This window comes from Miniopterus natalensis, chromosome 11 (assembly GCF_054644295.1).
Source record: "Miniopterus natalensis isolate mMinNat1 chromosome 11, mMinNat1.hap1, whole genome shotgun sequence".
Lineage (NCBI taxonomy): Eukaryota > Metazoa > Chordata > Mammalia > Chiroptera > Miniopteridae > Miniopterus > Miniopterus natalensis.
This window is the reverse complement of record NC_142091.1, coordinates 17,078,130-17,104,071: the sequence shown is the minus strand read 5'-3', so window position 1 is coordinate 17,104,071 and position 25,942 is coordinate 17,078,130. Positions and strand designations below refer to the sequence as shown.

The window sequence follows — 25,942 nt, the reverse complement described above, 5'->3', positions numbered from 1 at the left end:
TTGGGGGAGGGGAAATGGAGCCGCAGAGGGAGGGAGGGGCCTTGCAAATGGCCTGGTGAGCTAGGATAAGGGTTTTGTTTTTTATTCTGGGCCAAAAGACAAGAAACATTTTAAGCAGTTTATAGCATAATTATGTTTGTGTTTTAGAAAGATTCTAGCACCGCCGTTCATCATTCATACATATAGCAAACTGTGGTTCCTTTCCCATACCAAATGCACTAAGAAACCATTTCCTAGATAAGAAACGCCATTTGCTACTTTAGTTGCTCTTTGTAGAACCCATTATTGTATGTAATTCAGCTCACTATTTTCCATTGAAATCGATTACTCCCAGCAAAAAATACTCAGTTTATCATCTCGGCCACATATCTTCAGACTGCAAACCAGGTCTTTTATTATAATAAGCAGGTGCGAAAATAGCTGGTATTGGTGGGAGAAAAAAATAAATAAGCATGCGTCTTTACAGTATGTGTAAAGGCGATTAAATTTCCTTACAGATTAGTATAGCTGCTGATAGAACTCTGCACACTTTATTTGGAAATAAGTTTCAGACTATCTGTCCTTTTTTAAGTGATTGCTCTTGGTAGAAATTTATTGTTTAATTTAGTTGGTACAAATGAGCATCTGTATTAAAATTGTGTCTTCCCACAATCACATAATATTGAGTAGGAAGACTGGTTTCATAAAAGTGTGTTCAACAATTGTAAGACTTGCCCTGCTGGTGTGGCTCAGTTGGTCGAGCACCCTCCGATGCACCAAGGTTCCCGTCAGGGCACATGCCTGGGTTGCAGACTCGATCCCCACTAGGGACGTGCAGGAGGCAGCCAAATGGATGTTTCTCTCTCTCCCTCTCCCTTCTTCTTTCTCTACAAAATCAATAAAAGCATAAAAAACTGTAAAACTAGAATAATAATTAGTACAATTACTACCATATATTTTCATATATACATACAAATGAATACATAGATGTGTACACACATACACACACACATATACACAGACCTTACCAAAGGAAAAAATACAGTGAAAAAATAGCATATATAATTTGCAAAGTTTGGTTTTTCTTTGCTTTCAAAGTGATGAAGTTTGAACTTTTATGTACATGTTTTTTCTCAATACAACTTACAAATTTATTTATTTATTGAAAATAAAAATGGAGTGTATATATATATTAGAATAACTTGTAAGTAAATTTATATTTTGTTAGTTATGTAATATAGTATATACATTAGAATCCGTATATACGTATTTAGTACATACATGCCTTTAGCATTGATTCTTGCTGTTTTCACAAAATTTAATAATGATTACATGTAATGAGAACAAGTGCTTGTGAAAATAATCCTCATTTTACAGAAGTGAAAAAAAATCACAGATTAGAAGCCAAGCGTGAATATTTTATTGAGAGAGAACTCTTGCTGGAATGTTTTTATTTTCAAAATAATAATGTTTTCACCTCTCTTACCCTTTTACATTATTTGTTTTATTTTTAAGGGAAATTATTTATTTAATATAGTGATAGTAATACTCTCGTGCTTCTCAATCATTATACTGCAGCCAGTGTGCTTTCTATTTGGAAGAATAGTATGTACTTACTAAATCCCATGATTTAGAGACTTTTAACATATGAGAAATACATAAGATATAATGGTTAGTGAAGAAAAGATAATTTGTCTTTGATTTTAATTTTATAAAACTATAATATATAAAAGAGATTGAAAAGACTATCTCAAAATGCTGGTAGTGATTATTTTTCTTTAGTGTTATACAGAATTATTATTTTACTTGACATATTTTTGTGGTTTTTTGTTTTGTTTTGTATAAAATCCTCACCCTGGGATATTTTTCCCATTGCTTTTCAGAGAGAGTGGAAGGGGGAGAGAGAGAAAGAGAGAGAGAGAGAGAGAGAAACATTGATGTGAGAGAGACACATGGACTGGTTGCCACATGCACCCTGACCAGGGCCAGGGATCGAGCCTGCAACCAAGGTACGTGCCCTTGGCCAGAATCGAACCCAAGACCCTCCAGTCCTCGGGCCAATGCTGTAACCACTGAGACAAACCTGCTAGGGCTATTTCTGAGTTTTTTACGTTTCCAGTAAGTGTATATTTATATTTTTTTGTTAACACTATCTAAAGGAAAGAAAATGTAGTAATCTTTTTTTATTGAATTTATCGGGATGATGTTGTTTAACAAAACCATACAGGTCAAGTGTATGCCTCAATAAAATATCATCTGCACACTGCATTGTGCGCCCATCACCCAGAGTAAGGTCTCTTTCCGTCCCCATGTATCCCCCCTTTCCCCCAGTCCACCTGTCGCCGCCCCCTTTCCCTCTGGCTATCACCACACTGTTGTCTCTGTGTGTGTTTTACACACACGCGTGCACACATATATTTTGCTTAATCCCTTCACCTTTTTTTCACGAAACCCTCCAACCCCACTCCCCTCAGACAGCTGTCAGTCTGTTCTATGTATCTATGCTTCTGTTTCTATTTTGTTCAAAATGCAGCAATCTTATCACTAAGTATTGAGCTTGTCTTGCTCTGTTCAAGTGGGACAGATAATCTCGGGAGCTCTTTAGACATTTTAGCCAATATCAAGACTTGTTGTCAGAGTATCATGTCCACTTAGCAATTGTCATGTTTGATCTCTTTGCTTACACACTTTCATTATTTTAAAATTATAATATCAGCTTTAGTTAACTAAAAGTATTAAGTAATTATATTTACTTATCATAGCTCATTTAAAAGAGCCAAGAGAACGATTGGTGATGACAAGCATTTTTCATTGCCAATTGAAATATGTAACTTACCAATTACCAGGTCTGATCGCATATATTAATTTTAATTCTGTAGAAAGGATAGTAGCCCCAGGAGGGAGCTGATGGCTCTTGGATATCTGGTCACTTACTTTGGGTAGTCTATTCTCACCACCTTAAGCTGGTTTAGGCTCTCCTTTGCTCTAATCTCATGCCACCTTGAACTTACCTGGCCACATTATATCATCACACATTTTTCTGGAATGTGAGCTCCAGGATGACTGGATGGCATTGCATTTGTGAGCAAATCCCATGTGCTTGGCTCATGGCACAATCCCTGGCACATAACAGCAGTAAATAAATACCCGCTGAGTGTATGGATATAAGAATGGAGGAATGTGGAAATTGATGGTTAGATATTAGTGTTTTAAATAATATTCTGAGCATTCAATTAAGGAATTGTTTCAGAGTCTGTGTTAGTGACTGTTGCAACTATAAAAAATGAAAAACAATTCTTTATAGACTCCTTCATATGAGTAGGTGACGGGTGAAAGATTGTAAATTATTACTCATTAAAACACATGCCTTCAGGGTTTAGAGGCTAAAAGTCTGGTAATGAACGAGAAGGGGCCATCCTACAAGTTGGCTTCCATCTTTTCTCTGAGTTCAAATATGTCAGGAGTTCAAATGTTTCACCTGAGTTATTGGTACTGCCAGGACGCCAGCCCATGGATAGGCGCATCACAACTCTCCATTTAAAATTCTGACTCAAGCATCAACATTTCATCCTCACTTCTACCCCAACCTTGTTTTTCACACAACACCTAGACCCACTAAAATCCTTTCATGTCTATCCAGTTTCAAAGACAGTATTTATGTGTCTCATGTGCCAAGCAGTGTTCCACTTTGGGGACACAGGTCTCTTTGTTCCTAAGTAGCACACAATCTGGTGATGACGTCTGCAAATCTTAATGCCATGTGACAAATGCTATGATTACATTGGGGGAGGGGGAAACCACCCCTGCCTGCGTTAATGCATTTATAATGTACTTCAAAAGGCATTTTCTCTTTTCTGTGCACATAGGCCAGAAAGAGAGTTTGACTATCTCTTCTTTGGCCAAGATAATAGGCTAAATAAAAAGACTCTATATTACTCAGACTAATTTGATTAATGAAGTAAGATTGGATTGATTTACTAGACGCCAGAGCACTTAGATGCCAGAGTTTATATGGAAATAATAAAAACAAATCCTTTGTCAGTCCCCAATTAGATTCAACTGCTATAAATTGAACCACTCATATTGTCTCAGAGAAAATCAAATTACTTAACATTTCTATATTCCTTAAGCATCTGTGTGTTTCTTACAAAGTTATCCTGCCCTTATTAATACGCAGGTTTTTAAGTGTTCTGTTGTCATTTTAGTTAATTGAATGTTCATTTGGCAACCATCTTGCTTCCTTTACTGTGCCACACATTTTATTGAAAAAAATACTAGAGGTGCTGTTGGACCTTAAAAAGCTTATAATCTGCTAGAAGTAGCTTAATATGAAATACGAGAATAAGTGTTAAATTAGAAGGTACAGTGAATTGTAGAATAATCATCAAAGAATGAATATCAGACTTTATAAATATAATCCTTAATAAAGTAAAATTTAACCTTATCATAAAAGGAAAGGAGATGAAAGGGAGAAGCCTAAAGAGATCTTCACAGAGCAAGCACAAGATCTCACCTAGACAAGGATGTGGGCTGGAGCAACAAGGTGTCTTATTGGGTCTGAGAAGAGCTAGAGTGAGGGGGAGCCCATTAGAAATGCAGGACTGTGCAAGCCAAGAAAATAATTTGACATCAGGGAACATTTGAAGGATTAGGTAGGGGACTGGTGTTACGAAAAGTGTTACTCAAGGACCATTATCCTGGCACGTGTATGAAGGATAGAAAAGAAGACAGATGCAAGGACAGAAAATGAGCCCAACTAAAGCGGCGCCGCACTCACCTCTCATCATGACTCACTGTTCTGGGTTCCTTTAGTCTACAAAACTGACTTCTCATTTTCTCAGAAGAATCTATTCCAGACACGTCTCTTTATTCACACCTCTCTCACTTCCTAGCCTCCGCTGTTTCTCGCTCACCCCCAGTCTCAAAGGTAATAGCACTGCTTTAATCACCTTTCCACCTTGTTTCCATTGTTAGAAACACTCCCATCCTTCCAAACCCAGCTCACTGGTGAAGGGAGAGCACGGAGGCTCTGGGAGCTAGGCCTGGATTCAGTTCCCAGCTTTGTTGCTCACTAGCTATGTGAATTTTTGGCAGGTTCATCAACTTCCTTGTGTTTTAGGAGTCTAAATTATAAAAGAGAGAAAAAAAAACTTACCTTGATTTTAATTAGAAACATGTAAAACAGTATGCATTAAAATGCATCCTGTAAAGTGTTTAGGTGTTGTCCTCTGAGGATTAGTATAACCAGGGAAATCATTGAAATAATTAAATACATCATTTACTCAGCCTCATGTGCACAAAATAAAATGCAGACTTTTATGGCTGATGGAAGAGGGAGAAGGGGGTCTCCAGGATTAAGACTTAAAAGATGGTGGAAGGTGTATTACAAGGATATGAAATGAAGATGGAATAAAAAGTCCTAAAGCAATATTATGCATTCATTTTAGAGCTAATTGAGTTAGAAATGTCTAATGGAGTTCCTTAGGCAGCAGAATAGTTAAGTAGGTGTAGAAAGATCTGGGATGGAGATACGGGTTTTAGAATTGTCAGCACGTAGGTGACAAAGTTAAAATGATAAACAAGGAGATTTGCCAGAACATGTACATTCAGCATTTAAAAAAATAAGAATTTCTGGGAAGATTAACATCATGGGAAGGAAAGTACAAAAACAGTTGTTTGATCCATAAGACTTTAAAAAATTAATTTGTTTCCAACGTAAAAATTGGTAGATTGTACATAATATTTTGGATCTCTGACTTCTCTGGAAAAGTATAAAATCTTTATTACAGTAAATTAAAATTTCCTAATGGCAACAACTGGTTGGAATTTAGTAAGTGGCCCCTAGTTAAATAAGGTCTATTCTCTCTAGCTGGGTCTTAGAAACCCAGAGGTCTATTTCCTGTATTTTTTATTTTCTACTCAGCCCTTGTAGGTATTTGACTTTGTAATGCTTGAAAAAAGAACAAATTAAGCAAAGAGCAGTTTTCTCAGGAGCCACCAGAGAATACATGACCCTGGATTATGCCTCAGATAGGGGTGGGAAGTAAGGACTGAAGTGTCTTCTATTAGGGGGAGACTTCTCAGCTTTTAAGATATTTGCTGAGGCAACGCCTCAATACCTTACAGTATTTAAAACAAATCAGAATGCAAACACAGAACCTCCTCGAGGATACTAACCCCATGGTGTTCTGTATTGTATTTTCTATGTTATAAGAAACAGCTCCACAGGTGCTCAACAGTGATTAAATGAACTTAATAAATGAATACATTTTAAATAGAGGACCTTTATTCCATTTATATGTATTTCTGTTTGAAATAGACCTTAGTCCTGGCTGGTGTGGCTCAGTTGGCTGAGCATCGTCCTGTGCACAGAAAGGTAGCTGGTTCGATTCCCGATTCCCGGTCAGGGCACATGCCCAGGTTGTGGGCTGGATCCCCAGTCTGGGTGAGTGTGGGAAGCAGCTGATCAATGTTTCTCTCTCTCTCATTCTCCCTTCCTCTCTCTCTAAAATCAGTAAAAATATATATATATATATATATATATTAAAAAAGAGAAATAGAACTTAAACTCAAGATTTCTTTTTATGAACCTGCTTTTCACAGCTGACAGTATTATCATTTCTTTGACATTTTATATATATGTCCATCTAAAGTATTATTTTTTCTCATGGTCAAAATCAAAGAATTTGATTCTAAAGTACAAGTTTACAAATTATCCAAAAGTTGCAAATTTGCTCAGCTGACTAGAAGCTTCTTGAGGGCAGTCTCCATCTATATTTGTTATATCCTTGAACACAGAACGCGGCACAGGGCATAAATCATCATAAGCTCTGAGTAAATGCTCCTGAATGTTGATTTGCATAATTATTCAAACTGAATCCGTGGATCGAGTATAACTGGGCTGGGTTTAGACACTATTAAAGGAAAACGAACTTACCTGCCGTGACAGTGCTTACTTTCAAGTGGTCTCTAGATATAACTTATTGGACTAATTGAAGCCAATAACTGGAAATCTCTTGCACCCCAGAAATGCAGGTTCTACAAGTCAAAAGAGCTATTTTCCACACTTAGTTCAACAACAAATCAGAATCCCAGACCTGGAAGACACTTTCGGAAATCATGTAAATGACAACCAGGTTATCATTTACAGAAACTTTCATATAGCTTATGTTACCTGATTCTCAATCCAGTCTTGAGAAATAACTAGAAATATTAGATTGGAACCCAAGATCTAGCAATCGCCTGGTGCTCTGTGTTCTTAGGTTGCAAATGGATTCTGACACATCTGAGACAGCGTGACCTTAGACTGGTTGCTGAACCTTTTTCAGGCTCAGTTTGCTGAAAAAAAAAGCAGGGACAATGGTAGTAACCCGATGGGCTGCCGTGAGCTTGGATTGAGATCTTGCCCTATAAAGCCCCAGCATAGCACAGCACCTGCTGTATGTTTGAATCCGGCTGTGACTGGGCTACTTTGCTGCTTGTTCAATGTCCCTCAGCCAGGAAGTGAAGCCTAAATTAAAATCTTTTTACTTCAGATCCCATGCTGTGTTCCCTATTTCACAATAGACTGCACAAGCTTAAGAGCTGCTACTTTTTAGTGTCTCAGATTCTGATAGTCCCTAAATTTCCTAGGTTGCCTATATGGACTTATTATGCAGTATATGGGAAAGTATATTCTGGGCTGGCTGCATGACTATGATAATAAAACATTGTCAGTTATATTCTTTGTATACATGAATGTTAAAAAAGGTTTTTTTGAAAATCCATTATAAAAAAGTACACACGCTGTAGAGTGTGCACCAGTATTTTATTAAATGATTTTGGGGTGTGTAATTTGGGGATGGGGTTTGACGAATATGAATACCTTTATCTGTATACCTATAATGATCCCTCACACAAGTATAGTGCTTCACAGGGTTTCAAAAATGAGGCATTAAGAAATTAGATTACATACATTGTTTCTGATGTGTACTGGCCGTTAAAACTATAACTTGTGTCTCTTTCTGATCTGCAATCAAATATAGGAGTCTTATATTTAAATATTCTCTAAAATAACATTATCAGAGACTTCAGAAATAAATTACTTTTGACTTTCCTTAGAATACAAAATAGGACTGGGGAAATTAACCTCTCTATAGGAAATTAACTGCGTAAAGGTAAAATAAAATATCAGTATTTGAATTATGACCACACTAAGAGAGTTCAATATAAATATATAATTTGTGACTCGGGAGCAAATGCCAGTGTCGGAAGGGGGAAGACAATGTAAAGAGGATGTGTCACAGTGCTGATAAATGACAGTCCCACAGCAAGTGTCAAGCATAGAATATACATGATAAATTTCATTGGCTTTACTTTAAGAGAAGTCACTAAGTAAAATAGATTTAGGAATTGTGGAAATTACATTTTTGACCAAGGAGAATACTAAAAAGGACATTTTTAAATTTCTGTGGGACTCACAGGGGTGAGTCTTGCCCTGGATTCCTCCGTTTCAAGGATCATTAGAGGCACGAGGAGGGACTGCTCCTTCTTGCCAGGCAGAGCCTCCCAGCCATGCAGACCCTCACCATCACTGCACTTGAAATTGTGTTAGTGGCTAGGGGGAGCCTTTGACCTTGATTCTGGACCGATATGAACAAATTTTTACATTTTAGTCTATAATTTAATTATCACAGTAAATGCTAACCTTATTTATTTTTATTATTCTCCATCAAATCCTAATGAAAAAAAACACATTTATATACATGATAGCATATACTCAAGGTAATTTAGAAATAAGAAGGCACAGCAATGACCTCTGTGGTCGGACGTGGAATGTTGCCAGCAGACCAGGGAGCAGAGCGTTTCATCAACCCAGAGGCGGCCCGGCCTCTCATCTCTGTCGCCAGGCATGTGCGCAGCTCTGAACGCCGCTTTCCCTGGTTAGGCCAGTAACCACTACACGCGAAACACAGCTTTAGAGCGCGACCTGGGCAGCTTCCAATGCAAAGGAAACGAAAGACCAGCGCCTTCCTGCTTTTCATCAGCTCAGTTACTATTCATGATTCCCCACATAGAATGCTTAAGAGTACAAAATTATGTTGTTAAAGGCAGATCATAATCAAGAGATTTACATTTTAAGACAGTGAGGAACAAAATTTGCAAAAGTATAAATAGCATAATTTTTAATGTTTTTCTTATAATTTCCTGTTCTCATTTTATCCCTCAAGGTTACTTTGCCTTTCTTGCCTCCCTCCCTCCCTCCCTCCCTCCCTCCCTCCCTCCCTCCCTCCCTCCTTTCTTCCCTCCTTCCCTCCCTCCTTTCTTCCCTCCTTCCCTCCCTCCTTTCTTCCCTCCTTCCCTCCCTCTTTTCCTCCCTCCCTCTCTCTCTTTCTTTCTTTCTTCTTTCTCTTTCTTTCTTTTTCTTTTTTGAAGTTTAGCTTTTTAAAGTTCAAAGCGAGTGTTTACTGAGTCTCATTTTCTGTCCTTGCTCCACCTGACACCCACACCAAGTCAGAACATCCTATATCTTCATGCCTTTCCTTTCTCCATGGATACAGTGCAGAAGCGAGCCCTACATTATCAAGGCTAGCACGGAAACGATTGCTCCGCTCCTTTTTCCCTTCTGCTCCCAGGCTCCAGGAGTCCATTGTCAAAGGTCTAGCCCCATTTAGTGCATGCCATATGGCAATGCTTCCTCACTGTTGTGATAATTTATTGTAAACATATGCTTTTAAAAACGGATGCTTATGTAATCCACGAACTCTTTGTAAAGAGAAATCCTAAAACAATGGCATGAAATGACTATCTCTCAACAATGAATTATTTCAAATAAAGCACAGAGGTGCTTCGTTCTAACTGCACTTGGCTAAAATTGAATTGGTGCAGTATCGGTCATGGCCATCAGAGCATCCTGTTCCCCTTAGCCTGATGGGTTTGAATCTTACCACACGATGATTCAGTTTCTCGACTTTTCAGCTGGTATTACTAGAACAATGACCTCAGCATGTATCAATGCAAAACAATGATTTTTTAATCTGAAATCTTAAGTGTAGAGACAGAGAACAATTTAGAGCATTTATTAAATGAAAGCTCTAAAAATGCTCTTTAACTTTGATATTTGTAGTCCACATTACTGTTGAGAATATAATCAACCATTTGAAAATATTTTCCATGAAGCTAGATGATCTTAATGGTATGAAGAATGAAAGGAAGCTTTGTTGCCCTTAATGCTAGAAATGGAAATACACATTTAATTTTAATGCATGTTATTAACAACAGAATTCTATGCCTATAACCTTGAACAATCCTTTTGCTTACAATAGCATAATATAAAACTTTATCGTAATATTATTGCTGTTTTAAAAGTAATACTTTTAAATTGAACTGAATTTCTCTGGGGGATAGTGTCTCTGCATCTTGTGAATATTATATGATATGAATCTTCTCAGAAAAAGCAGATGCATTTGTTAACACAATTATTTATAACATTTACTGAATGCCTACCTAATACATCATACCATGCTAGACGCTATTGAGAATTCAAAGAATAAGCCAGATAAATGCTTTGTCCTCATGTAGTTTGAAGTCTAGAATGAAAAAATAAGACATTTAAATAGATGACCATCATATAAACTAGATAGTGGTATGCACCACAGTGTGCTCTGCAGGTTCTAAGTTCTGAAAAAAATTCCAGCCAGGAGAATAGGGCATTGTGTCTAAAACCTAGCAGGTTTTTAACAACTCATATTTGAGAGTCCTTATAGCATATTGTTATTCTAGAATGTAAGTAAAATAAAATGCAGTTTGAACATAAAGATTCTTAAAGGCTAATCCATATGAGAATGATCGTGAAGGAAGATGGTTTATCACCAGTGAAGTAATAGTTCCAGTTAGCATGGATATCTGAGATTCTGAGTTCTTGTAATGGTTTATTTTTGCTACTAATACATCATGCAAGTTTGAACTAACTGTTCTATGTCACCTGATAGATGGTGTCAATTGCGTTTTCTGAAAGAACTAGAGTAGCTCTTGCTGAGTTCCTATGCAAGAGTGAAATTGTGAAGTGTTTCCCCAAAGAATACCTGCAGTTGTGCATTGAACCACTAATGGAAGCAGTGCAGTCCTGACAGTGATTGATGTGAAACCAAAGCAGCAGAAAGATCTTGCTAATATGAACAGTGTGAGGGGCTGCAGAAGAGATGGATCAGAAACATTCTGTTAACTACAGGCTATCAAGGCCTGGCGCACCCACCAACAATACCCAAGAAACTGACTGTTTATGCCACTACCCTGAATGTACTGAATACCTGTTGCTCTAAATCCCATTATTCTACCCCATCAATAATACATACAGTCATTTTCAAACAAATGTGGTAAGTGCCTAGTAGTGATGTTATCAAATAATTTTTCAGGAAACTGCACTTTGGAGGGTGTTTTTTCCCTCCATATTTTATGAGTGCATATTATTTGTACCCTTTTTAAAATAACATGTTTGATTGTTTAGCCTTTTTTAAATTAAAAATCAATATTCTTCACTCACCCTGATATTTCAAAGTCTCTTCATGGATCTCAGGTTTTTTACACAGTTACCTCCAGTAGGTAGATACCTTTAGTCTGTCTCCTTGAGAGAATGGCTTTCTTTCTTTGCTCATCTTGTTTTGAATTATTAGAACTCACTTTCTCTTTCTTCCTCTGTTTCCCAGGAAAACATTAATTCTTCCTTTCCCCTTCGTATCACCTTTCACCTTTTTTATTAAGTGAAGTTGTGAACATATTCTTTTCTAGTATCTATTTTCAGTCTTCAAATCTGTGCAGTGCGCATAGTAGGTAATCAACAAATATTTACATAACCTCAATATTTCACTATTTTCTCTTTCAACAATAAACTGACCAAGAAAACACACAAATCACCCTAAATAAATCAGTAAATACATCTTATCTCTCTCTCACCTGGAAAGGGAATATTCACTTAATCCCATTAGCTCCCCGGGAGGGGGGAATATTTATGCCACGCTAAATATTTAGTGTTCTTTCTCTTCCCAACTCCACTGATTAGCTTTTGAAGAAAAGAATTTTTCAAGTTTACTAATAGGACGAGCACCTGAATAAATATAAAGTATATTTCAAAATTCTGTTTAAAAGGCGTTATTAGTTTTACCGATGAAGCACACTTACAGCAATTTTTGAGTGGTTGTCAAAGGGACCTAAGGCCTCCAGCCTGTGGAGACTTGAGCATCACGTCACAACCATATGCCTAGTTCATGGCCAGAGTCAACCATTTCTAAGCCTCACAGTCATTATGAAAGTAAATGAAATAATACTGTATGAAACAACTCAAAGAATTTCATCTTAGAAAAGTTGAGGACATCCCTCAATATTTTACTTCATAATTGTACAGTGTATAGTTTTAATTTACAATGATGATGCCAGTGTATTTTCCACAATATAACCATGATCATCGAAGGCTGTTAAATTGGAAAGTACCTATTAAATGAGGTAGTTTCTTTTTATCAGGAAAACTAAATGAATTTCCTAAACCCACACGCCTCATTTCTGACAAGGCTGGGACTATATTAATCCATGTCTCTTTAGTTTGATTCCAAACTTCTTCCACTGTACCTTACTAATATAAAGATAGCAAAGAATCATAAAATTTGAAGAGCAATAAGGATTATGCTTTATATGTCCTATAATTTACAGATGGCATCTTAATTTTCACATAAATGTAAAAACAAAAATAATTGTTTCCTATATTATACTGCTTATGTCTTGTACAGCATTTGTCATTAATTGATTAATTCCATTACTAATTGCTACTGGTTTTAAAATGTTTAACATTTCATAAATATATTTTTTTAAATCAGAATTTTTTCAATAAATGGTTAATGGAGAATATAAATGTAGGTAGAGAATTATTTTCATTATGATGAGAACGTCAACATTTCTATTAGTAAATAATTATATTTTAGCTTTTGAAATATAAGATTTATTTTACTTTTTTTGGTTAATCCTCACCTGAGGATAATTTTTCCTTCGCTTTCCAGAGAGTGAGTGGTAGGTAGGAAGGGGGAGAGGGAGAGAGAGAGAAGCATCGATGTGAGAGAGGCACATCGATTGACTGCCTCCTGAATGCTCCCTGACCAGTGGCAGGAGCTAATCCACAACCCAGGTATATGCCTTAGGCTGGGAATCAAACCCAGGGCCTTTGGAGCACAGGCCGACTCTAACCACTGAACCACACTGGCCAGGGCATCTAAGGTTTATTTTTTTTAATTAATTTATTTTTTGTTCAAAATATTACAGATGTCCCTTTTTCTCCCCAATGACCCAAACCACTACATCCCAACCCCCTCCCCAGTCCCTCTCCACACTGTTGTAAGTGTCCTTGGGTTGTGCATATAAGCATATAAATTCTTTGGTTACTCTCTTCCCCTCCACCCACCCGCCCTCCTCCATCCCTCTGACATTCGTCAGTCTGATCCCTGCTTCCATGTCGTTGAATCCTTTCTGTCCATCAGTTTATTAAGTTCTTTTAGATTCCACATATAAGCGAGATCATGTGATGTTTATCTTTCTCTGCCTGGCTTATTTCGCTCAGCATAATTTTCTCCAGGTCCCTCCATACTGTCCCAAAGGCTACGAGATCCTTCTTCTTTACAGCTGCATAGTATTCCATGGTGTGAATGTGCCACAGCTTTTTAATCCACTCATCCACTGATGGGCACTCGGGCTGTTTCCAGATCTTAGCTATTGTAAACTGTGCTGCTGTGAACATCAGGGTATATATATTCTTTCTGATGAATGTTTCAGGATTTTTAGGATACATTCCTAGGAGTGGGATCACTGGGTAAAAAGGCAGCTCCATTTCTAATTTTTTGAGGAGCTTCCATACTGTTTTCCGTAGTGGCTGCCCCAGTCTGCATTCCCAACAGCAGTGTACTAGGGCTCCCCTTTCTCCACACCCTCGCCAGCACGTCATGTCGTTCGTTGATTTGTTGATGGTGGACATTCTGACAAGTGTGAGGTGATACCTCATTGTGGTTTTAATTTGCATCTCTCTGAAAATTAGGGACGTTGAACATTTTTTCATGTCTTTTGGCTATCTGTATGTCCTCTTTGGAGAGGTAGCTATTCAGGTCCTTTGCCCTTTTTTAATTGGATTGTTTGTCTTCCTCTTGCTGAGTAGTGTGAGTTCTTTGTACACTTTGGAAATTTGCCTCTTATCAGATGCATCCTTGGCAAATAAGGTTTATTTTTGATGAAGGGGCTGATGTAAATGCTTCCCTAACGCTCAGAAAAGGTAATGAAAGAGTAGACATTTTCTTGCTTAAGAAGTTGGGTGTTTTATAACATTTTCAAAACCACAAAAATGCAATAAATAATTTATATTATTCTTGTATTCTCAGAATTCCTTAGCAACACATTTATAGTTGCTGTATTTTGAAAAATATTTTTAATTGCAAAAGTTATGTGACTGTTGTAGGCAATTTGAAAAATACAGTTATAACAAACTAAACTGTTAAAATCACAATAATCTTGCCAGCAAATAATAAAATATACATACTAGTTTTACTACTGTAAAAACACTTATTCGTAACATTTGCTGTGCTATTTTGGCTTAAAATTTTATTTCAGGCATTTTCTCAGTAAATATTTAAAACACTTTTAATTTGCCAAGTAATGATTTAGTTTACAGATGTTACTAATTTATTAAATTTTTTTGTTTTTAAATTCTTCCATTTATTTCCAGTGTTTAACAGTTACAAATAACAATTTTACATATTTTTACTTATTTCCATTGGATATGTTTCTAGGAGAATTACTGGATGAAGGGGCATGCGTATTTTAAAGGCTCTTGCCACTTCTGTGAAATTGCTTTCCAGGTAAACATACATAGATGGCCATCCGTAGTAAGCGCTGATGCCCTTTTCACCACACTTTGCATTAATTTTTATTCATTTTTAATTAGGTAGATGAATAGTCACAGCTGGTTTTTTTTTCATTTTGTTTTGCTTTCTTTGTAACATATTTCTTAATATTACATTTCTATAGCTTAATTTTTACTTTTCCACTCATTTAGCATGTAAAAATAAATAAGATTAAATTGATGTTTTGAACCCTCAAACAGAACGTGTTTGTAGCATTATTCTCACCCTAATGATGATATTCATGGTAAATCAGTATGTTTAAAATCACAAATATTGTTCTAGAAGATTTTAATGAGCACTTACAAATGTTTATGAGAGTATTTACTTATCCAATATCTGTCATGATAATACTGAAGTAAGTAAAAATAAAGTACAATTTTAATTTACCATTTAAATTTAGAACTTTACTATCATTTAATAAGTAATATAAACATAATTTTTACTTCTATATATTTAGTAAAATTCTGAAATTAGCAGCTATATTTTAACTTTTAAACTTAGAGTTCTGGAATTTAGACCTAGTGGTAGTTTAACCTAAATTGCTCTGTTCTATCAGCCTTTTTCTCTCTACTCACCTTAGTCATTAGCCTTTCTTCTGATGTTGTTTCCCAGCTCAGTCTTGTCATTGGTGTGCATTTTAGTAGTTACTTGAGCAGAAAATTGAGAAGAATATTTCTGCTTAATAACTTAGCTAAGACTACTATAAAGAGCATTTAAGTGGCAATAGACTTGGCAGGTAAGATATCTTTGATTTGGGAGATTTTTTTTTAATCTTCAAAGAATCTTTGACTACAACAAGATAGATCATACCTTGCAAACACATGGGCCTCCATGTGATGTCATTCTGTGCCATTCCCAATCTTGGCCATGTGCATCCTAAGGGCCCTTTCACGTCATTCAGCAATTTCACTAGCAGCCCATACAACGTCAGCCATCCCTCTACCCTCAGTACCTGGAGAACCATGTTCTCCAGTCCATGTTGAGCAGTGTTACCTGTAGTCTTTCTCACTGGACACGAAACTGTCCTTTGCAACCCTTCTTCTGTGCTTTCACGGGAATCCACATTTGAGGAAGAAGTGGGCAGCAGACAAGCTGAGAACACTTGTTGCAATAAACTAAGTTACCCATAGAAACCCATTACTCATGAACCAAAGGTACACTTCAGCTGTCAAATATTATGGTGACATTCCATCCATGCAATTGTGTCACATTCGACACTCCCTGGAGGGTTAAGGGATGACCCTTATTCCTAAGTAGGGGCCTAAATCTTGACAGCCATGTAAAAGAGACAAAGGCATTAACTGGACTACACCATCAACACTATCAACTCTTAGGCAAACATGTACCTATGGCACTGGAAGCCCTTCTCATCTACGTACCCAGCCACTAAAGTTCTAGGAAAAAAGAGATGGGTCTAAATTGATCTGGCCCACATGCCCTAGACCCTAAGGAGATGTGGTAAGAGCAAAATTGGCATAAGGTAAACATAAGATAAAGAAATTTTATTTGTGCTGAAAATAAGGGAATGGTAGCCACAGAATCATAATGTGTGACAGATACTACTTTACCTAGGCCAAAGAAGATGAATGCTGCCCTTGATATATGTCCTCCTGAACTGATAGGAAGGAGAAATGTATAAGGAACATGGAATTGTTTCCAGAAGTTTCTGCGAACAAACTCTATGTAGATGTAAGGCCTGGGGGCTAAGCGATGGGTGGCCCACAGAAGAAACAAGAAACTCCTAGCTTCAGACCGACACCCCACCCCAGCCGGAGAATTTCAGGTGCAGCAGAGTTGAAAGGAGGCAATGCGGGTAGGCTATTTTAGTTTGCAGATTCAGCTTCTTAATCAGGAATTGTGGCGTGAAGGCAAAGCTGAGCCAGAAAAGATACAGAGAAAAAGCAAAGGCATAAACTTTGTAGCTGCAGAAAGAGGACTGCACAAGTCCAATTAGAAAGGATTTTGTGACATAATGAATATCGCGCTCGGTTGGCTGACTGTGCCAAAGCTGAAGGATGCAAAATCCAGACATGCTCCTTGTGGGGTGAGTCAACTGATTTGGGAAAAAAAATGGGCAGAAATCACAGTGAGAAGGCAGCTACTGCCTCAAGCCCTGCTCCTGCCCTCCTTCAAGTAACGGAGAAACTAAATAAAGCCCCGGTTGAAAGAATACGGAAAAGAACTTCTGTTTCAGAGAGAAGAAATAGACGACAGTCCATCAGCACTATTTTGGGACTGGATGGAACTTCCCAGGTTCAGAAGTAAAGACTATAAAAACAACAAACGGAGAAACAATGTCACAGTAACTGTGACATTTTTGTTTAAAATGCACAAAAGGGAATGGAGCGTGCAGAAAACAAATGAGGAGTATGCATTTAAATGCATATCCTGAAAAATTAGGAAACATTTTAAAGCAGGTTTTTGAATTTTTAAGAAAATTAAAGGGACCGTGGATTTTGTGAAATAAATTACAAGTAGAGACTTCAAGAGATGAAAGGAAGCAGGCAGAATTAGGTAAAGCATTTGATGAGAAGAGTAAAATTTCAAAATTTAACCCACATTAGCAACATCGATGAATAGAATTAGCATTTTTAAAAAGCTGAATGAACTACGAAGAGTGGAGAAAATAGCACACAGTGTAGAGCTACAGGGCGAGGACCCAAGTGATGATGGAATAGATATTATAGCCTTGAAAGATAATGTTGGTTGAATACAGAAATAAATGGCGCTTCTGCAGACAGGGAAAAATGCAATAATGAGCATAAGGAAGTTTATCTGGAGCAATGTTCATAGGAAACTCTCTGGGTAAAGAGCTCTTTATAGTCTAAGAAAATTTAATAGAGAGTGGCTGAGACATACTCAGGTCAACAGTTTGAAGCTGGGGTAAAGAAAGATTCCTGCAAGCCATAAAACAAATGAGGCCACCTACAAGGGAAAACACTCTGGTTAGTCTCAAACGCCTCTCACCAGTGTGGATAAGAGGAAGCAACGCAACATAATCTATAGGTACTGAGGTTCCCCTGTTAGCTGAGGATGAGCTACCAAGCTATGTGGTTACTCAGATATAAAAACAATATCAAACATAATTGTTTGTATAATTCAGGATATAAACCACCACTTAGCTCTTCATAAAAATAATATTAGAATATGTGTTTCAATAAAGTTTTCTCCAGTACTTAAACTTAGTAGGAAACTTGTGGCATTGAAGATCTGTAGGTAAATATAATTATTTCAATAATAATTAGTCATAAAGTTCTAATAATTGTTTTTGAAAATGGGAGCAGGTTTAATTTTAGAAATATAGTATAAAATAATATTAAATTAAAGATACTTCACTGTTACAAAAAAAAAATATGTTTATAAAAATGCACAACAGAAAGTAAATGACAGAGTAGAGTGAGGGAAGATACCAGATACTGTTAATGACAGAAGTCAGTACATTGAGAAATAAGCATATTATTTAGATTATAAAGGTAACTACCAGTTCATATTTCCTCCAGATTACCGGTGAGGAAAAGGCTAAGGAATATGTAAATCACAACACAAATGATAGAAAATAAAGAAAATATTAAGGAAATCAAGAAAATATTAAATAAGATAGAAATTAAACTTTTTCACAATAAAAATATTTTAATATTGTCAATTATTTAAAACTGTTTCTTACATTGTATGAAAATGGTACTTCATATTCTGAAGAAGACACTATTCAAAATATTTAAAAATACAGTATTTGCAAAGATATCAGGAAATGCAAAGAGAAGCCAGGAAAGGAGGGAGGAAGGGAGAGAGACGGACAGATTCTGGAGAAAAAAACAGGGAGAGAAGTCAGGAGGGAGAGAGGAGGGGCAAAAATTAAAAATTATAATGAGGAAAACTAACATAACGCACGATTTTTGTAAGCTTTCAACCTGTACCTGATAGCTCATTTAATTCTTTTAACAACTCCTTGAATAGGGCATGATCATTGACATTTTACAGACTGCAGAATAGAGAGCTAACAGATTTGTCCAGGGTGTCACAGCGAATGGGAGGCAGCGCCAAGGCCCAGCTTAGGCAGCCTGACTCCACTGCCCGTGATCTTCATTACTATGCTCCTGCAATAGCGCTTATCAGACAGAGTGGAAGTTATTGCAAAACAACATTGGGGAAGATAAGAAAGGTCAGGACCACTCCATCAGTAGCTGGAGCGGACAGCAGAGGCAGAGAACGGACCCAGAGAGCCCTGGGCAGCCCCACCGCCACTGCCGGCCTAGTTACCAACCATCACACCCCAAGAGGATCCCCAGCTGCTGCAGCCACCTGAAGTCACCATGACCCCAACCATGAGCAGCGAGCCTGGAACCCAGCAGCCCCCACCCTCAGCTGCAGACACCAGGCCCAGCACCATGGGCATTCTCACATCCTGACAGGGGTGGGGTGGAGAAGGGGTACAGGAAGGTCAGTGCATGGCAGGTTTGGGGAATAGTAAAATGGGTCAATGTGAAAAACGGATGTGGTTTCATCAACAGGAATCACACCAAGGAAGATGTATCTGTGTGCCAGGCCTCCACGAAGAGTAACCCCAGGAAGCCCCTTGCAGTGCAGGAGATGGAGAGACTGGGGTTTGATGTTGTTGAAAGAGAAAAGGGTGGGGAGGCAGCAAATTACAGGCCCTGGTGGAGTCCAGTGCATAGCAATAAATATGCAGCCAACCGTAACCATTACAGAGCTACCCACGCCACAGGGCTCCCACGCACTTACCAGCGGAATTACCACCAGCACAGTGAGAGTGGGGAAGAATGAGGGGTTGGAGAGAACTCCGAAGGACAGGCCCCACAGCGCCGGCCCTGCCGCAGGTGACAGTTCCCGCCTTGCTACACACAGAGACCCTCTGGGCGTCCACCAGAGTATTCCAGCACTCCTGTGCGGGGAGAAGCGATGGAGGGGGCTGACAACCAGGGTGCAGGGCGACAAGGCAGACCCGTGAGACAGTGTATGTACTGGCCTCTAGGCCACCATCCCACATAGGCCCTCCACCAAAGAGCCGAGAGAGGAAGGCAATGAAGACAAGGAAAATCAAGGAGGGGGGGACCCACGGCCAGCAGCCACCGCAGTGTCAGGACCACGGCAACTTCAATTACTGCCCCAAACGCCCAGCCCAGAAACCCCTGAACCACAAGATTGCAGACAAAAGCAGCCGGTCCGCCAGCCAAGAGTGCGCCTCTTCCCAGGCTGACCAAGGCGGGGCCGAGTAAATGCCCGCTCACCATCCCTGCCACCTCTGGCCCAGGCTTCCAGCAAGAAAGGAACGTGGAATTCCAGCGGCAAGAAACGAACAGAAGATTCGAGCTGAAGACCTTAAGTGCCTGCTCTGTTGGTTGACCAGAGAACTAGAATCATCTGCATTATCTATGCAGCATGGGGTTTCTATTACTTTCACTTAAAAACATCTCATTTGGTAAAGACAGACTTTTTTTTTTTAAAGGCCTGCTTTTTCTCAATGCACTTTTAAAGATTTTCAAATTGTCTCACATCTGGTCAAGTTGAGATTTTTAAGAACCTTATTTTTAATTTGTAGTAAAAGTTTACAACTTGATTTTTTAAAAGTCAACAAACATCAAGCACCTGTTAATACAGGTCTTAAGTTTTAAAGAAAGATAAGAAAGGACACTTGTTAATTACAACTGTATAAATTATAAGACACAGTGAAGTTCTTATAAACCTTCAGACACCGAACATATTATTGACAATATAAAGAAGAAACCAATATAAATGCATTAGTAATAATAAACCATAATAGATTAGAAAAGGAATAAAGCCATAAAATATTTAAATACTTAATTATTTCTTCAGTTTATCTCAGCTCAATATCTCTGAGACTGTTTCAGCATTTTTCTTTATAAGGTCTTTGAATAATTCACTATAGAGCTTAAATTTATTTAAAAAATAATGTGTATTATTAAAGTTATTTCATCCAATTCTTGGCCTTTGATCATATTTTAATTGGTTTGACAGTTCTTCTGTTTGACAGAGAAGGTTTAAGATAGAAATCAAGCACTTTGGCTTTCTTTTTTGTTATGCATTAACCCATGAATGTGACCTTGATTTTTTTGTCATATAACTAAAAGTAATCTGTTCAAAAGCAAAATGCCTGTTTATAACAAATTCACTAAATTCAAAAAGGCTAAAAGTTGAGCCTTGTGAGGTTTCCTACATGGGCTCTGTCATGCACTGCCAGGAGAAGTTTCAATTGGTTTAATCTTTCTGAAAAGCAGTTTTATTATGTTTATCAAGACCTTTTAAATATTCATAATCTTTGACTGTAAATTAATAAATACTTCAGCAACATGAAAGTATACTTCAGCATTGTGTATAATACTGAAAACTTGACTACAACCTAAATGTACAAATATAGGGGAATAGCTATTGAAATAATGAATCACCCACACAGTCAACTCATATGAAAACATTAAAACTAATAATTTTGAGCTATCTAAGGAAAAAAGCTATGAGAGAAGATATTAAGATAAATATCAGACTCCAAAGAAACACGTATATAATATGGTCTCAAACATATAAACAATTAAATGAAGAGAGGATGTTTAAGAAAAAATGCCAAATTATTCACCCAGTCTTTCTGAGTGTTGGGAGAATAAATAAATGATATTTCATTAAGCTAGTGTACATTTACAAATATTACAAAATAATAATTTTAATACAGTCAACATAGTTCCTTTTGATTTGCAAGTCTCACCTCTCTGGGGGCGCATCCATTCTTCCTCACCACCTTGCAGAGCACGGATCTCAAGAAAGGATTTTCCTGGAAGAGAGGGACTGTCAGATAAAATAGACTGTCCTGTTTCCAGGAAGTGGGAATTCCAAGCATCTACACCGCCCCTTAGGCTTCCTTAGAGTAATTCCTGAGAATGGAAAATAGGACACCAGTTATGAAAATGTAAGAGATTTCAATATTTTATTATGTAACAACCAAAGCAAATTTTTAAAGTTTTCATTATTGAAAAAGACTTGCCAAAACATAAAACTCAAACTTCAAGACAAAGAGAAACTTTACAGTCTGAGCGGGGAGTTTCAACTTTTCGCTTACTTAAGAATCTCTGGATGGGGTGGAGAGACACTTTGGAATAATATGGATTCTGGGACTTGGCCTCAGATATACTGGTTCAGTTGGTCTGGGAGAGGGCACAGGAACTCGAATTTTTTATGAGTATTTAGGCTGTTTTTTTCACATGGTCCATGGCTCACATTTCTTTTAAACTTTCAAATTACAAGCTGGCTTTTCTTGCAGAAATCTCAGAAAAAAGAATATTGTTATGTAAATATCTCACTAAAATTAGACAATGCATGAATAAGATACATATGATCTTCAACAGGTCCCTTTTAGAGCAAAATTGTTGTCAGTCAATCGGGTAGACCCAGTCTGGGAAAATAGGTGGCTATGAGAGCAAACATTTTATAGTCTAACCAATCGAAACCAGAAATTCATAAGAAATCCAAATCTTATAACTTTTATCTTAAAAAAATTAAAACTTCAGACAGATCAGTATACCATTGTGGATTTTTCTTAAGAATTTTCAAGTAACTGGTTAAATACAAGTAGAAAAAATTCCTAACTTTGAAAAACAGAAATTCACAAAAGATGAATTTTCATGCTTAATTTATAGTCAATGAAAATACTATCTGAAATGACAATCGGTATAAGTACTTCAAATACTACTTTCCTCAAATAATGCCACACTTTGACCTGGCACACGAGGTCCTTGCAACACACAGCTACACTGAACTGAAGCATGGGCATTGTACACTCACATTCTAAATCTGTGGTTCCTAAACCTGTATCTCAATCACCTGAGATATTTATGAAAATACACAGATATGTCCATTCAGAACTATGGTGAATAAATGGAAGGAAGGGGAAAGACATAAAAATTTCAACTCTTTTTATAGAAAAATCTATGGATGATTTTGATGATCGGTCATGTCTAACTGGGTAGGATGTACTTGAACCCTTTAAGTCTTTCCCTAATGAAGACCTATATTTTGGCTTCATTAAGTACAAAAGAGAGTTTCTCAAAAAACCCAAATTGTTTATGACACTTTGATAACACTTTACATTGTTTCAGCGCCACAGCAATGTTTCCCCCTGCACACTACTGTTTGGGGTTGCATTAATTTGAGTCAGTAGGTGGTAACAATTGTAGTAGCCTGTTGTCATTTATCATTCCCATATCAGCTTCACTGTAATGTGAATTGCTACAATGCCAAAAGAATGAATAATGCTAGTCCCTGAGCTAATTAATGGGACTGTCACTTTATGTCCAATATAGTAATTAAGTATTGCTGATGAAACAGGTCCAAATTTCACACACAGAGTAGACCGTTTTACAGGCCTTTAACTTAATTTGGAGCTTCATGTAATAATATTGATGCCAGAGATGCAAGTTCCACAAAGGAGAGGCTGTCTTGATATTTTACAATTATTAGGCATAAAGATTTCTTTTCCATAAGGGCCACTAAGACAATTCTTGAAAAAAACACACCCATGCCCATGAAAAAGAATTGAAATGTAATGTTATTATAAGAGATATATTCAGTATTTGCATTGTATTGAAAACTCAATGGTTTTTTTCAATCAACAAATAATAAGCATATATAACACAATCAAGTTTCAAATCATTCTAAGTTGGAATAGAAAAGAATAGAGGAAGGAAAGGAAGTAGAACGATACATTGACAGCTCACCTGGGAAGAGAAGACAACTGGGAGGATCTCCCCAGGTCCTCATCAGGTTCCTTATCGAGGCTGGGCTTCCAGGGACATAATTTATGTCTAGAGTTTTCAGTTTTAGTATAGGCTTCCAGTGTAACTAGAAATATGAGGACACCCACTCCTAACTCAGGGATTTTTAAAAAATTTATTTCTCCTTTTGAGCTTAATCTGAATGAGAAGAGGAATAGACCAGCCACCCAAGAGTTTTAGGAAACTTGGTTCTCCAGGTGATGCAAAGCCTCCTCTGGCCTTTTCTCTCCCGGAGAAATGGGTTTCTTTTGTAATGACAATATTAGGTCATGCTCATCGGTCCATGGATCCAGGATGTTGATCAGTCCAATATTATGCTAAACTGATGGACCAACCAGGTCCTATTCTGCTCAGTGTTTGTAAGGGCTTTCCAGAAAAATCTTCCTGTGTGATCCTAGTGTGGTCAGTGCTGTGATAGAAGTATATCCAGGATGTGAAAAAGCTTGGCTGGAGGAAGAAAAGTTAGAAGGCGTGGTGTCAGGAAAAGCATCCTAGAGGCAATAGATTTAAGCCTTGGAGAATGAGTGAAAACAAGTGGCTAGGAGAGGCGGTGTGTGAGAAGTGTTTTGAGTTGTACTTTGTTTTCATTTTATTTTCATTTGTTCATTTCCATTTCGTGGAGGGGGAAATGATGGCTCGAAAACATTAAGAATAGTTCTTAAGTAGAATGTTATAGGTATAATATTGTGTGTGTTGACATACTGTTAACATTATAAACTATATTGTTCACAGTGTTATCTTCCCTCTCTACTTATCCTAGCTTTTCGGGTGGGTTTAGCAGTGAGAAGGAGAGGAAACAATTATGATATCAATCTGGTAAAATTGTTATTCACCCAACTCACAGCCACAGTGACCAGGAGAATGTTCTAGCTCAGGGTTTGTTTGTTTTTCCTATGCAGCAGTGACCATCAGATAAAGCAGCTGAAGTGACCTGCATACATTTCTTACAATGACAGAAAATCTTCAGGGGAAGTGACAGGTCTGAGTATCTAGCAAGTCCCTGAACAACAAGGTTCAGTACACAGACACCTAAATCCAAGCTCAGAAGCACTGCCCTTTGTCCTTGCCTTTTGTCCCACTCACAAACCCCTCTTAAACTCCTCCTCTGTCTTCTCCAAGGCAGAACTACCTACATCATTTATACTTCTTTCCCTAATTTATTTACTTGATTTGCACTCAGCTTTTCTCTTTCTAATGTCATTAGTAAAAGGATGGGTGCTTGAGCGTGGCAACCAGCAGGGAGCTTGTGCAACCAAAACTTAGTAGAGATCTTTTTCTTAATTGTGACCAAGGTGATATCCACATCATGTAATTCTCTGGGTATTCTGTTCACATTACCACCACTCTCTTTCCCCTTTCTAAATAGGTTTTCATTAATAATAGAATTATTATTACACATGACTATAATTGTTCTTTTATTACAAGAGGTTTCTTGATTCTTTGGATATTATTACTTAAGAAAAATAGCTGCATAACTAACAATTTGACAGAGGAATTATTTCTGCATTACTAAGACTTTTGGGAGTTACATCTATTCTTTTTGTACAAGAAGAGACCATTTCTCTAATACTTTTAGATTTTACGTTTGAGTTATTTCCCTCAAAGTCAGAGTGTTTACAATTAATGCAGGTATTGAGATTCCTCATTGCAATTAGTTTATCAGAAATAGGTAGTTTACTGCTTGTGAGGTTTTCTTTTAAAAAAAATAATATCCATGTGTGTATTTTATATTTATAAGCACCCAAAGAGGAAGCAACTTGATTTACAAAGGAAAAAGTTATGCGCTGGACTGAATTGGTGGTGGAAGACTTGCCGTCAGAAAATATGTACTTATTCATCCAGTAATGAACCAGAGAGAAGAATCTATATACGAAAGGAACTCTTAAAAAGGATAATTGAATGAGATGGTTTAAAGTCCTGAGTATAAACTGTGACTTGATCTGTACATTTAAGAAGTTGGGTTTATTTCTGCAAGAATAAAAAACAGTATAAATTAATGAAGTGCAGGATTTAAACCCTGAAGGCTAATAGAGGCCATAGAAAATGTATAGAGAACCAAGGAAACAACATTGGTGGGGACGATAGCCCTCAGTTCCAGCAGTTAACTTTGAAATAAACAACACTACACTAAAGAACTAATTCTTGTTAGTTGGTATAAGCTTAAGCTTTCCCCACGTCTTTTATTTGCAAGAATTGTATTATTCAAACGTATTTAAGGAATACTGGGATACATTTTTCTTTTCCTTAGTTAACAAAGAA

General features: G+C 37.3%; 1 protein-coding gene and 1 pseudogene across 4 annotated transcripts in view; both read left to right on the top strand.

The window, feature by feature from the left end:
• Nucleotides 1–25,942, top strand: part of GRIA4 (glutamate ionotropic receptor AMPA type subunit 4) — a 326,475-nt gene that overhangs the window by 17,321 nt on the left and 283,212 nt on the right. The gene's annotated exons all lie outside the window — the stretch shown is intronic.
• LOC107532908 (Y-box-binding protein 1 pseudogene) lies at nt 16,861–20,122 on the top strand (annotated as a pseudogene).